The sequence below is a fragment of the Ixodes scapularis genome, unplaced genomic scaffold (assembly GCF_016920785.2).
Source record: "Ixodes scapularis isolate PalLabHiFi unplaced genomic scaffold, ASM1692078v2 PGA_scaffold5__190_contigs__length_132052651, whole genome shotgun sequence".
Classification (NCBI taxonomy): Eukaryota; Metazoa; Arthropoda; class Arachnida; order Ixodida; family Ixodidae; genus Ixodes; species Ixodes scapularis.
In genome coordinates, this window is record NW_024609880.1 from 26,722,438 (window position 1) to 26,737,789 (window position 15,352).

Here is a 15,352-nt window from a genome sequence, read left to right on the forward strand (position 1 = left end):
CACTTGTTGGTATCATCGCGGTTTACGCTGGGTCGACGTCCCCGAGATGTGTGTGGAGAGGATGGTCGTGAAGGACGGGCACGTAGGTCTCGCAAATTCTTCGCTAGCTGGTCCACTTGCTCTGAGAGTCTCTTGTTTGATTGGAGGAGTTGAGAAAACTTCTCCTCCAAGGAGTAAGCTCCTAATGACTGGTCAGCTGCTGGTGGTTTTTGGCTAACTGCGGAGATCCCCAGAGCGGAAACATCCATGATTTTATCTGCCATCTGGGCGAGTGTTTCCAAGGGCTCCGATAATATGGACAGGATCATGCGAACTTGTTGGGGAAGTCGCTGAAGGAATAGTTCCTTGAAGATGGATGCGTCGAGTAATTCGGCGCGGTCTCCCAGAAGTTGATGCATTCTGCGGAGGAGATCGGAAGGTTTTCTGTCGCCTAGCTCCTCTGTGGTGAGGAGCTGCTGGATGCGGCGTTGCTCAGATTCTGTAGTCCTCCGAGTTAACTTCATTTTCAATTTTTCGTATGGATTGTCTGTTGGAGGCGCTCGGAGTACGTCCCGGACGATGCTAGAGATGGACTGCGGGAGGGCAGCAACAACGTAGTCGTATTTTGACAGTTGCGTTGTGATACGGTTTTTTTCGGAAGATGGACTCGATAGTGATGAACCAGAGTTCCGAGTCCGTGGTCCAAAACTCAGGTAGCTTGACCGTGGAAATGCTTGGAGGGGAAATCTGGTCGCCGGTGGATGTGGATTCGGTAGCTGGCGGAGACATTACCGTTGTTGCTGAGGGCCGGGTCAGGGCTGAGGTCGCTGTTGCTGAGGTTTCGGGTCACCAATTTGAAGCGTACTGAGCTTCAACTAATTTATTTACACTATTTGCATTAGGTTAAATCTGAGACGTGACGAGCCGATCTTGCGGGTGCCGTTGTTCCTCGATGTCTGTGCTGTCTCGAGCGCCGAGAGAGACCGTGATCGCGCGGGCACTTCTTTCTCTTCTTTCGCGCTTCGCTGGGAGCCGCTACACACTAAAATACACAAGCCATTGTGGGTAATCTCGAACATGCTACAAGTGTTTGAGGGTCGACAGCACCTCAGAAAGTGGCAGCCACCCAGGTGTAGGCTGCAGGTCCTTATAAAATTCCTTGGGGAAGCACATGTGCTCAATCAATCCCTTTCTGAGGATCCCTTGCAGGACGTCCCAAAAGAAGACCACATCCCAACAGTTTAGGACACGGAAGAGGAGGAGGAGTGTGGGTGGTAGAGAAGAGGAGGAAGGGAGTATACGGAGGAGGAGGTTAATAAGGAGGAGGAAGACACGGAAGAAGAGGGCGCAGAAATCAATACACCTCAAGAGCTTTGCTACACTTTCGCATTACAGAGACCTGCGAACGTCTTTCATTTCATTATACTGACTATTTCGACAGATAACGAACCGGAAGAAGTGCATTCCTCCCTCCTCAGCTTCAGAAGTAGTGCTTTCGCACCGTCTGCCTCCTTCTTGTATTCGTGCTTTAAAAGCTGAAGCCTTCAATGGCTATCGTCGTAGTTTCCTGGTTAAACAATTCCCATTAAACTCCGAACTCTTCCCTATTAGCTCTCGCCAAATCTTCAAGATGTCGAGAAACCCTGTTTGCAAACCACTATTCATTTAGAACCTTTGTTTAAAACTTTCCTAAATGCCAACGTTCATCGGCGTTCCTGTAAAGAAGCAACGCGTAAAGAATACAGGAGAATGATCACTAAAGGACACGTGATCATCCTCGTACTGCTTGTACGCTCGGATAAGGTTGAGAGATACCTACGCTCTAATTAATTGCGCGTGGCTTCCAGCTTCAAATCGCGTTTACCGTACAACTCGTCCCCCTGACGCACAAACTACAATATCTTCTGACTCACTAAGTTCGACCCTATTATTCAAAAACTCGCTGCTAGCGTCTTTACATCGCACACCAATTGCTCTGTCATGCCGTGTACAAAAACAGTTCAAATCATCCAAGAAATAAGAATTCGATCAGTTTAAACGTATTGTTCAATGAGCTTGCAATGCAATGCTCATAATTATTGAACGTATCTCCAATAGTAAGTAGTAACTCGTGGAGGCTTAGCGTAGCCTAGGTTCGCCCAGCTTTTAACACTAGCACTGGCAGGCGACGAACCTTCACAGAGGCAATTTATAAAAATAAAAGTAAGTCTAAAAAAAAACGGTGGTGTTATTTTTACCGGTGTTGGCTTGGTGGCGGTCGCAGTCTGTCTCTAAGGCACGCATAAGTGAAGAATCCTATTAAAGTGTAAGTTTAGCCGAATCTGTGAGAAGCCCAGTGATTCCCGAGAATTTATCCATCAAAAGAACAATATTTTGAATATTTTGTTGAGCGATTTATTCACTGTAAGAAATAACTGCTTATATTGATTTCATTTTGTTTAAAAAATGACAATATTGTCACGAATGACAAACGGCGAAGCGGATAATAACTAAAAAAAATAAATGTTTAATACGGCGAACTTGTGCCCAAAATAGAAATAGAACAAGGTTAGCGTCGCAGGCGTGGATGTCGGCGAAACAACAGGATCAAGCGCTGGGGCGAGACTGACGCCGGCTCGTCATGCGGAGTCCCATATGAACCTGCGTGGGTTTCTGAAATATTGGCATACAACTTTTGGCGCGTAGAACATTCGTACCCCGATCAGACGACAAGGTTCTGGAACTTACCAGAACGATAAACTGAAAGAATAAATAAAAAGGCTCGAGGTGCACCTAAGCACTTCTTATGAGTTATGAATACGAAAGAATGCATGACCTTTTCCGCTCCCTTATTTTGTCGGTGGCGTACTTGCGTCAACGGCCGAGCGCGCGCTCTCCTCTCCGCCCTGACCTTGGGCGTGGAGCCGCTCCTCGCTCGGCGGCCAGACGCTTCGCGCTACCGGAGCGCTGGCGGCGCGGACGCGCAGAGCCATGGGTTGACGGTCGTTGAAACTTACGCGAAGCGGCCTATGGGAGCCTTGTTCCTTACAACTATGACGCCTGCCAGCCATTGAAGTCGAAGCTAAAATCCATCACATTTCGGCTTCAGTGCTCTTTATTGGTAGCTGGGAAATAGGTGCCATTTGGAAAGGCTGTACATCAGAGCTCGGCCTCACTTAGAGAAAATAGTTCAGGTGGTGTTTGTCGCGGCTGGCAAGATGATGACGTCGGCTCGCTCCATGGGTTACTTAATGATTTCGCATTAAAAGACGCGCCGCTCCCAGGAATTGAAAACGTTGCTTCAGCGCGAAAGCCAAGAACGGTAACCACTCGGCCGTGCACACGCTCGCTTGGGGACGCGCGCGGCAATAACTTTTAAGAGAACGTGAGTTTTTTTTAATCAAGTTAATGTTACTCCTAATCAACTGTTCGTGCTTTAATCACTATAACTAAAAAAAAACAAAAAAACACAACAACAAGAAACTATAATTGTCACGCCGCCCAGAGAGTTTTGCCTTGACTGAAACGTAATTGACATCTTAAAGATCTCTGGTAGGATGTGTTTTGCGTTTCCTACGCTGTATTGCACTCTAATTACAGAGAACGAAACCAGTCAAGCTAGGACATCCTAGAGAAATGTGTGCACACTAAAGGTGTCTTTAAGTAAACACGTGGACAATGAAATTGTGGCTGGGTTCATTTTTTTTATATTTTCGAAAGTGTGTTTTAATGTGTGTTCATATGCTTGAGTGTTTTTTTTTAACCATCACTTTTGACCTCTCCCGGTGCTCTTACACAAAACCACTCGACAATCCCCTGCTGCGTTTCGCTCCCGAAAGAATTGTTTTCGTTGAAAGCTACTTCATTCAGGGCTATGCATTGATTCTTATGTTCGAAATTGTTTCTGCTCTAAAAGTAAATGCACGTTATTTGTGATCCTGTTTTTTTTTTTTTTTTGTTTTTTTTTTTTTTGCTCCCATATTTAGAGCTTCTTTGGCCCGGGTATTCATATCGCATTCCTCGTCTGTTAATGAACGCCGGAACACACCCTGTGTAGTTTTCTTTGACGACACGTTTAGCTCTAGGCCATAGATTGCTTCCGGAATGCCGGACGTATCCGTCAAATCTCTTAAAGTTTACTATTTTTCTGAATACAGCAGTTCAATCTGAAAACTAGGCGAGTAAATTACTTTGCAACTTCGTGTTTCCTTTTCAAATTTGCTGACTACAATCGAAAACATTTCATTTCAGTAGCTCATTTGAAAGTACACACAAATCATTGTAACACCCGTAATCGCGTAAAAAGGGTGTAAGGAGGGTGTAAGTTAGGCAAAAGACCCTTTGACACCCTCTTTACACAATTTCTGAATATCGGTGGGTGTAAAATGGTGTGCTGACGTTTTACACTCCTTACGCGCCCTTTTTATGCCCCACTTGTAGCGAGGGTGTCTGAAATCGAGTAAAAGGGAGTATGGGCGACCTTTACGCCCTTCTCAAGGGCGTCTAGATGTTTAGTGTGTAGGTGCAGTTCAATGGACAGCAAACTGAAAAATGACCGCTCATGATAAAATACCGGCTTGTAATATGTACTTGAATAAAACTTGCAGGTACTCAAGCCACTTTATTCTATCATCACGGTGAACCTATCATAACATTTTGTGCTGTTCCAATTAAATATTATATAAACGTATTCAATAACTCTATGAGTACATACGTTAATGTAACACCTATGCATATCTATGCCTCACAAAATCCGTATAACTTGATATGTTTATTGGACAAATCATATGTAATTGTTTTTAAACAAGGTTCAATTTTCTACAATACACTATGTATAAAACAATGAATCTAAAAGCACTCAACGCATGACTAACGCAGGAAGCAACCACCATGATTCGTCCTGCAACGAAAACCAAAATCTCACTGAATGTCGTAAAGAAACAGCCGTCATTTACAACTCAGTAAGAAACTCCGTAAATAAAACATCGTAAAGACAACAAAATAAAACGCATAAATATGCAGGCTATAAGGCCTATAGTACAGGGGAAGACCTATGCACGCTTTGCAGATGTCGCAAATTTTATTCCCCACTCAACGTACCGTTCCTTTCTCGTCGCTTTGTGCTGTTGTTGTATGTTGTTATTTTTTGCGTTGTCGTGTTTTCGCGTGGCTCGTTGGCGCCCATAACTTTCGACTCCTTCTTCGTTCTCTCGACTTCCAGAAAACAGCGGCGATGACGACATTTCTGCGCTCTCTCCAACACCACGCTTCGTAGAACTGTACGATTTTGAAGGCTGCCGTTGCAGCCGACCTTGGTCACAAAAAGGCTGGAGAGAAAAGAAAAAAAAAAAAAAAGAGTGTCTCCATCAACTCGGAATCCTTGGCGTCCTTTGTCCTCTCTTCACCGAGATCTGTTTTGCTGCTTCGTTTTTTGCGTCTTATTGTGCGACGCTATTTTTTGCGGTTAACTTGGGAAAGCCTACCTCGTATTTTTGTAGCCTTGTTTGGAGGAACAAAGTTCAGAACCCTGTTTCTGCGAGATGTCCAATGCTCCAGGCTGCTGCCTAAATTGCTCTCCGGGCCTTTAGCAGGGTACAGGGTCGTTTTTCTAGGGGCGCCGACGAATCGGTGCAAAAGAGCGCATGAGGAGCTGAGACAAAAACAAGGCTGTTGTGGCGCACGCAGCGCCACTATGGAAGTAATCATTCTTATTCAACGACCTCAACTTTTATTTTTTTGTATCTGCTATAAAACGAGGAGGACGCTGATAGGTTTTTGTACCCAACGGCATAAAATCTAGCGGTCTTTTATATTAAAAAAACTTTGCGGCGTGTGACATTTGTGATAACAATACAGCTCCACATCGGATGTTATCCCTTAAGTAAAACGGGGACTACTTCACAAATTAGATATGTCTCCGCATTGTTTGTTTTTTTATATTTAAGCTCTCTAGACATTACGCACGGGGAGCCATGTTTAGGCGCTTTAGACATAGCCCACTCTTAAAATAAACTCCCAAATATTGCGCTGAAATAACACCCTTTATTGTTTGAAAAACAAGTGGCGGAAGCATTGCGTACACCCACCGTCAGTCTTTGCGCAGCAGCAATGCTTTCAGCTATAACCACCGGGAATAATGTTTTGCTCAGCAGGAAAATAATTCTTCTGGCATCCATACCTGCGCCATTCATAAAACCTTTCTCTCAGGAGAACAGCTTTTTAATCTACGTAACTGGAATTTGAGAGTACACTAAGCAGTAGTCGAATATGTGATATTCCTAAATAAAGGTCCATTTGTGGTCAGCGTGTACCTCACAATATCGGTGCTTTGTAATTCCTCCCCTCTCCCCTTGTCTTTGTTTCCCCGCTAAGGAAGGAACAATGACACCAGCTCATCTTATCACGCATCGCCAATGCATCGCGTAAGCTGTCTGGAGTAAAGTTCACTGGATAACTCAGTCAGGCCCTTATATAGAATTTGGTTTTATTAAAGAAAGTCTCCACCTTTAAAGTTATTTGTGTACTGAAAGAGCAGTCATAATAAAATTGTGGCTTTCATATTCAATATTACTTAAAATATATTTCTATAACTTAAACAAACCCTCTCCTAAAAGTATCAAAGTGTCTGCCAACCTTTCTCATAAAGCCTAGTGTCTTCAGGGAGCTGTACGAGCTAGATTTTCTTTTTTTTTTTTTTTTTGCGCGAATTAATCTGCGACATTTGGACCTCCAGAATAATATTTTTCAAATTGATTTCACTAGCTTCCATCAACGTTTGTTTTGTTTTTATGATTTCTACTGAACTTACAATGCATAAATTATCACACTTTATATAGTGCACTCTTCTACTAAAATGAATATATTTCCCTCACTGTACCGTAGACATATTTTTATCGTCACTACTCATTGCCTTTATGTTTATATAGTGAGCAGCGACGCGAACTTATAAACTGTGAATCTGCGCTAACTTTGGCAAGCTGACAGCGGGGGCGTGAGCAGGAACTATCTCGTGTATGGTGACAGCGGGGTACGAAAGTCGCATGAGCTCAGGGCTTAAATCGGACGCTCTGCCGAGCGGCAGGTTCTCCTAGGACTTTCTCGAAGCAGACTTGAGTAGCCTCAATAAACTTTCTCACAACTTCGTGGAGGTTGTGAGGAGGTTTACTGAGGTCTCTCAAGCCTGCTCCAAAAAGGTCCCAGGAGAACCGGCTGCTGGGCAGAATGTCCGATCCAAGCCCTGGGCTCATGCGGCCTTCGCGCCTCGCCGTCACCATAACCAATCTGTGTCCTGCTCACGCGCCCGCTGTCAGCTTGCCGAAGTTGGCGCACATTCACAGTTTATAGGTTCGCTTCGCTGCTCACTATATTAAGGCTTTGTGCCTAGCCTTTAGCACGATATTCGGTTAAGTGGCATTTACCCCAAATCAATAGGTATTTATAAGGTTGCCTTTCCAGGAATTATTTCCCACGACCTCTGGCGTCTTATAATTCGAGTTTCATATACCTGTTCAATAATTTCTTTAACGTAGGAAGAAAAAATACAAAAATACTCGCTTCTATGCACCCGAACTAAATCACACATTTATATGATTTCTCCCCATTTCCAAGTTTCGTTATAAAGAAAAACTCCGAATGAGAGTATGAAGTCGTTGGCCTACTTGAGGCAACAGAGTCAGCCATGGGCGTGGTCTCGGCACACTTACTACAGGATTGCACATAACGAGTTAGGCTTAACAGGCTACTTTTATTTTGTCATTTCTTTCGCTCAAGTAGCAGCGATTTGTTATTTTTCTAGAAAACTAAGAAGTAATATAATTTCGGAACAATTTTATTGAAAGACAATGAACGGTACTTTGCAACTTCGTTTATAGGTGTGCAACACCTGCGTTGAGCCTTACCGGATTACGCGCTCTGATTCTAAAGCGCTAATTCAGCATTAAAAAGTGCCAAATAGATAATTGGGCACAATGGAACCAAACAATCTAATATCGGTTAATATAGGGCGTATAGGTATTCCTGCGCGGTGGATTCTGTACGCCAATGTTTCATTCATTAATTCATTTATTTTTGGTTGCCCACAAACAGCATGACGCCTTTTAGTAGTACACTCAGTACTCGATTACTAGAGAGCTTTAGTGTGTTGGTCCAGTACACTGTAAACGAAAAGTAGCCCGGATGGGGGTTTTAAAGAATAAGATACCGATTAAACTCCCAAGCCTAGAGCATTCACTCCCGCACATGGGAGTACAAAAACTAGAAACCACCACTTTACTCTGGTCGCTAAGAGACGAGGCATAAAAGCGACAACACCTGATTTTACTCCCATTTTAAACTGGAGTTCTTGTATGACAACCCTCCGCAAGACGAAATGGGAGTTGAAAATACTCCCATCCGTCCACCCGTCTGCGGGAGATCGGCCGCCATTGACGCAGCCGGCGTTTCCCCCGTCCCGCTCAGTCCCGGCTCTGGCACCAACGGGTTTCCCGTCGTGGAGGAGGTCGTTATAATGGGTCCAAGACGTTTTGGGGCTGGTTTTTGTCCAAAATCCCGACGCTCTCGAACAACAAATATTACACCAGTGAAAAACCAATCACAAAATACGAACTTTTCGCTCAATCTGGAGAATACTAAAAAGTTGAGTGTACTATGGGGAAGCAGAAGACAATCCAGCTCTTTTCGTGCAAACTCAAATATAGTGCAAACATTGTGTGTTGTTTAAAGGCCCTTTCACATGGTGCATTTTTCTGGCGCATCTTGACTCGCGAAACGAGTTTCGTGAAATGAATGCGCCGTCTGAACAGGACCGAAAAATGTGCGTCTGCATCTCCCTGGGTTTTCACGAAAAACACAGCCAACGGCCTGTCGAGAAAGCTTTCACGCGATCTCAAAAGGATAAGCGAGCCGTTGGCGGGGCCCAGTGGCGGATTAAGAGGGAGGGGAGGGGGGGGGGGGGGGGGCCGGTCTGTCCAGATGTTCTGACTTCCTCTTGATTTGTGCATGTGTAAAAATTTAGGGCGGGAAAACAAAGGGAAAGGGTGGGGGGGGGGGGGGAAGAGGGGGGTTTCAAAAGACATCTGATACGCTAACCTCCCCTCTCTGGAAATACCTGCGTCGGTACCTGGCGGGGCCAGATTTCTTCCCGATTCCAAGCCACAGCAGAAAAAAAGTAAATAAACACGGCGCGATCCACGGATGGATACGTAGGTTGCGTTTTCTTGGTCCACACGAGTTCGGGTGCGCACAGGTCGGTGGCGCGTGGCAGCTTTCTCGATTTTTGTGCACTCGTAGCGACGAGCGCGAACGTTGCACGCCGCCGCCAAGAATGCTCTATTCGCGTCGTCAACGAGCCCGGAGAGCGCTGCCCGACGGCGGTGACTACCCAGAAGCCCGCGCGCGAGCGCCCCATTCGGGAATTCGGGGCAGCTGGAGCCAGTGTGGTGCTCGAGGCGCTCACTTCTGCGTTCTGAATCTGCCGTTCTTGCAGCGTGTCGTCTGCTGTACAAGTTTTTCCGTGCTGGTGTGCATTTCTAACGTTCGTGCGCTCGACTGGGCGATTGTGCGCGTGGACGTGGACTGCTCCGAGGATGTGCTACCGCCGTTAGGCCTATCTGTCCAACGAGCCCGGGCCCATAGGCCTAACAGCCGGTGGTGGTGGTGGTGTGCCGGCGAAAGCGGGAAGCTCCATGACGCGTCAAAGGTAGAGTTAATTAGAATTAAAGATGACCTCATGTGTGTTCTATATTTTATCATGTGCTAGTCGTACGTTAAGGCAGCCGTTCCCGGTCGAAACAAGCGCCATCGAATGTACGGGAACGGAATTCGGGGCAGCTGGGGCCAGTGTGGTGCTCGAGGCGCTCATTTCTGCGAACTGAACCTGCCGTTCTTGCCGCGTGTCGTCTGCTGTCCACGTTTTCCCGTGCTGGTGTGCATATTTAACGTTCGTGCGCTTACTGGGCGATTGTGGACGTGGACTGCTCCGAGGATGTGCTACCGCCATTAGGCCTATCTGTCTAGCGAGCTCGGGCCCATAGGCCTAACAGCCGGTGGTAGTGGTGGTGGGGTGCCGGCACAAGCGGGAATCCCCATGACGCGCCAAAGGTAGAGTTAATTAGAATTAAGGATGACCTGATGTGTGTGTGTGCTATATTTTATCATGTGCTAATCGTACGTAATGGCAGCCGTTCCCGGTCGAAACAAGCACCATCGAATGAACGGGAACGGTGGACCCAATGAAACATTTTAACCAAGCCGGCCAGAAATTTTCATCTGGAGTGTCTCGGCTAGGTAAACGATAGTAGCGGTCCGCGATGAAAGTGGGACTGAATTTTTGCATTGTTTGCAAAGGTTCTGTGAAATGCGCTATAATAAGAACAGAGTATTTTTTGTATTACTCTCTCCACGTTGTGTAATTAGGCTTTGTCCGCTTTCTTCCGTGTCAGTTTCTTGACTCGGCGAACAGACTCGGCGAACAGACTTCTGACAGACTGGCCATCTGTCAGAAAGAGGTCGCTGTGGAATATCGATTTCATTGAAGCGTTCCGGCGGAATCACCAGAGTCGCTTGACACCACTCCGGAAAATCCGCCAAGCAGCTAGTTTCGACAAACCCGATAGTGTGATTTGTGTTTTGTCACATTTGTGTGAGATTTTGGAGAAAATAAATGCTGGTCTGCATTTGTTATCCCCCAACGTTTGTTTGTTTTCGATCTGCTAACCACTACTCCGAATCGTTGTTTTGAAGCGGGTCCAAACCACGGGAACGAAAAGGTACCGACTGGGAATCCGACATACGGTACGTGTAAATACGACCCGGTTGCCGCGAAGACACGCATGCTCAAGGTGGCAGTGAAAACGTTATTTGAAACTGAAACTGGTGGCGGAACATGAAAACCCGACTTCGAACTTTGCGCACTTGGACATCAAAAAATTTAAAACCTTAAAAGTTTTTTTTTTTTTTTTTTTTTAATTTAGTCTTGAAAGAGAATCGAAACCTTCGACCTTTTCGAACTTTATGTAGAAAGAAAATCGAAATCTTCGAATTTATCGACCTTTGTCTTTAAAATTTTGAAACGCTCGAATTTTAGATCTAGAGCAATTCGAAACGTTCAAGTCTCTCGAATTTCAAATTAGGGAAGTTCGAAATCTTCAAATTTATCGAACCTCAAGTAAACAAAAATTCGAAATAATCGACCCCAACTTTTAGAAACCGTGAAAGCTTCGAACTTTTCGATTTCGAAACCCCGCGATTTAGGAAAGCTGCGAATTTTTCGATTTCAAACCTCCGTATGGTCGAAAATATAGAAGCCTTTCGAATTCGAGCATCAGTTTGGGTCGAAAATATCGAAACCTTTCGAAATCGACCCTAGGGAGGTTCGCGGCATCCCTAATCACGTGCAAAAATAAATATGTTCAAAAATTCATTTGCAACAACAACAAAAAAAAAGATTTTGTATCAAAGCGATAGGCAGCATTATCTTCAATCTACCTTTCAAATTCAGGTTCCGATAATTTTAGTGGTTTTAAGTACTATTTGTATCCGATAGAGCGATTTTATCTTTTTCGGGTTTGAAACCGAAACCGAAACAAGGTGCCTATGGCAGGTGGCGCTAGCTATCGCCCAAAATCTCCCCACTCATATCTTGTTTTGAATGGGCCTCCATAACTTTGCTCTCAGAGGCGAGTCGTCGGGTGCGGGTATCGTCGTCTTGTGCCGGCGTTCGCCGCTTATTTTTTACTTTTAAGAACCTTAATAATGGGCGTTTCTTACTAGTACCTTGTTCAAGAGTGTCAAACGGTATCTCGGAGACGCCGCGTCTAGTCATAGACCGTTGGCTGGCTGCGAGAGGCTACGAAAACTTCAAACGGCCGGTGAGCACAACTCTTTTCTTTGTTCAGAACGAAGTGTTACTTTTGGGGAGTGTCTATTCTGCCGGCAGCCGGCAGAATAACCGGGGGGAAAAAGTGCCGGCAGTAGTCGCCTATTGGGTCTCGTATAAAACGGATTGTAAACACGCCTCTTCTAAGCTGTGGATTACCTCAGTGGGTAAGATGTGCGCTTCGTACACAGCAGGATTTTAGTTCAATCCCCCGAGGAAATTTGTTTTTTTTTTCTTCGGACTTTTGTTTTTTGTTGAGGTATTTGGCGATATTTACGACATCTCTCTTTTAGAATTAACACTAAAGAAGAACACGCAAAGAAAAAAAAAAAGAATGTTGTGGGCGAAACACTTCCTTTTTGGTGGTGAATGGAGGACTGCGGGGCTTGGGCCGGCCGGCACACCGCCGCGATGCGGTGGTACTGGTGGGCCAAATAGGTCAATATATTTCTGATGAGCAGCCGCAGACTGTCGCCGCTAAAGGAGGGGGAGGGGGGGGGGGCTATGTTAACGAGCGCCCCACTGATACACGCGCCGGAGGTGACTGCCGGTAGAATTTCGGAAAAATTATTCTGCCGGCTGCCGGCAGAATAGACACTGCCTTACTTTTGCCGTAAGCTTGCTAAGCTGTGCTCTAACCTTTAGCCCCTTTCCCTGGCAAATCGCGAGCGCTTGTTTCGCACTTGGACTCGTCTTCGTGGTTGTGCGACGGCACCGCGTTGTATCGGATCGCCTACTTCTGATGCTCGTAACTGGGCTTGTAACAGTACCGCATCCCTCAGATGTCCACGCAACTTTCTATTGCGAAGTGGCACTGGCACAATCAGTTTCGTGAGTGCCACAACATCGCCAACAGAAATATTGAAGCTGAAATGTTGCGAGTGATTTCCGAATAAACTGCTCCGAAAAAGGCAGAGAACTTCTGTGGCTCGCTCGACGCGCTCCGCCCCTTTCCCACGGATCGGTTGGAGCTAGACTTTTAGTAGATCGTTTTCAGACGCTCTGTACTGCTACGGGCGCGCGCTTCAGAGCATGCATCGAAGTGGCAGCGCGAGCTCCCGCTACGAATAGCGTGGTCTGAAAGCACGGCCGCTCGCCGAGCGCTCTACCGGCTCCAGATTTACCAGCGGCACAAGAATCCGCCCGGCGAGCGCGTGCTATTTGCCAAGGGAAGGGCTACTAGTATGCTTGTGACCTGGGCCGGTTTGCTGGATAGCGACGTTGTGTTTGTCCTTTACCTGTCTCGGCTTTCAGTATGTCGAATGCGCCAAGCGACTGAGAGAGAGGAAGAGAGGAGTGCGCGAGGACGTCAGAACGCTGAGCTCTGGTCGGATTGATTAGTGGGTAGACCTAAAGCCAGGTACCTTGGTCTGCACTGCATGTGTCGAACACATTCTGATGCAAGAGCATAACGCCAGACGCATTCTAGCTCGCTCGACAAGTGCAATGAAGACAAAGGCAGCTAAATTTAGATCTACCCACTAATCATTCAAACGAAAGCTCGGCATTCTGATGTCCTCACGCTCTCTCATTTCCCCTTCTCTCTTAGCCTCCTGCCCAGTATTAATGTTACCTTCAATAACCGCTTATGTCGTCCAAGTTTGCCACGTTTACATAAATCCGACTTGAGTGCGTATACTTTAATTATTCTCAGAATTAAGCCGATACGCCAGCATTCACCTTAAAGGTGCCCTGCAATCATATTTAAGCGTCAACCTTTTTTGCGGTTTCCACTTCTCTTCTGGTTCGGGCAAGCCAGCGGGTACGGAAAGAGTAACCAAATATCAGTGCGTCATATTTTAACCGGACGACGCGGGAACCTCCTCCACCTACGGGCGCGCCCCGCGGTACCGAAAGTGCACGAAATGTGACGTCTTTGGTCCTGGGCTTACTACTGGTGAGAGCCGCTAAAAGCTTCTTTTAGTCGAAATACAAAATATAAGTGGCAAGAACCGTCTCAATTATTTATGCAAGTAGTTTTTGTTCAGTATTTTAGATCAGAAAAGAAACAAATGCAGTTTATAAAGTCCGGAAACCAGAAATGACCCGTCGACATACCCGCCACCAAGCGGTAAAAAAGGCGGCGCATACTAGAAACGAATAGTAGGATCAGGCTCCAACGAGTGGCTAGCGTAGAAAGGTCCCGGATGTATGCGGTGGCACTGCGGTCATTTATGGACTCGAGGATTTGACCGGTTTTGAGCGTTCGGCACAGGTTTGGCTTGCAGTTTGGCCGTTTCGCGGTATGGCAGCGCAAAGTGGCTCCTGTTCTGAACTGATCTTTACCCCGTGTTTGCTGTCGTTTGTGGCCAATGAAGTGTCATGCCGAATTAGTGTTTAATTGTGCAGCAAATGCAATGCGAGCCGCCCTGGCTGCCTGCTCCTGCAGCCTATTCAGAACATGTTTTTGTGGCACCCTCTCGAGCTGTCGACGCAGAGTGCAGCAGCCATGAGCGCTCGCTGCGCTCACTACCCCTCCTCTAGTTCGCGGCCACTGAAGTGGCCAAAGACATCACGAAGGAAGTTATTTTTTGCTCGTTTTTGTAATATTAATTTGCCTATAACTTTTAAGATAAAGCGAAATTCGAGGGGAAAAAAAAAGTTTCATTAAGTTACTATGTTTAGTGCGCTTAAGTTCGGTGCAAATTAAAAACCAGTAAAAAAGTCATTGCTAGGCCCCTTTAATGCTCAAGTCCTATGCTAAGATGGCACCATGTTGTGTCACATCTCAAAGTTAAACCAGCATTTCCAACTCAAGCCGAACATTGTAATCACATTTTCTGTCTGGTGTTCCGCATGCGGTGGCCTTTCTGATAGCATAAAGATCTTAACCACGGTCTTTGATGCTCTGCAAGAAGTTACAGGATGCAAGAAAGCGCTGATAGTTCTGGGCCTTGCCACTCTAGAACCGAGGGAACAATACTGCACACGACATGGCGAGCAAGATCGTTTCCAACGGCTTTCAAGACACTACAGCTACTTCAATCATGGTTGGACCACAAGGACGAGAGGTTGCAGTGCAAGCAGGAGCAGCACTGAGGTAGGAACTACTTTTTCTGCAGTACCAGCACTTTGAGCTCGCGATGCCATTCCTGCTTACAACTTACTCTAGGGGCTCCCTCCGGTGCGCAAGGCCAGAGTGGGTGCCGCCCTCGCCGAGCAGCTCAGCTATTTGCGACTCCAGCGAACTATAGGGGCGCGCCGGTCAGGCAGTATGGCGGGCGAAAGGAGGTTGCTTTCGTCGTTCAGCACGCTGACCACCATAAATTCTTTCACTGCAGCGTAAGATCGGTGTTACATGTGAAAGCAAAGCGATTTTTCGACGGTAGAAACCTTCTAGTCAGTGCGTAGGAATGACACGGCGGAAGCATAGCAATAATTACTGGAAGCAATGTTTGTTTCTATGCTGCCTACGTGAACCAAGCAGCGATAGCAGACGACAGAGTGGAAACGACCTCCTCTCCTGAGCTTCTCGGTGTTGCCGCTACGCAGCGTTGATTTCGCTGGAGTCTCCAATAT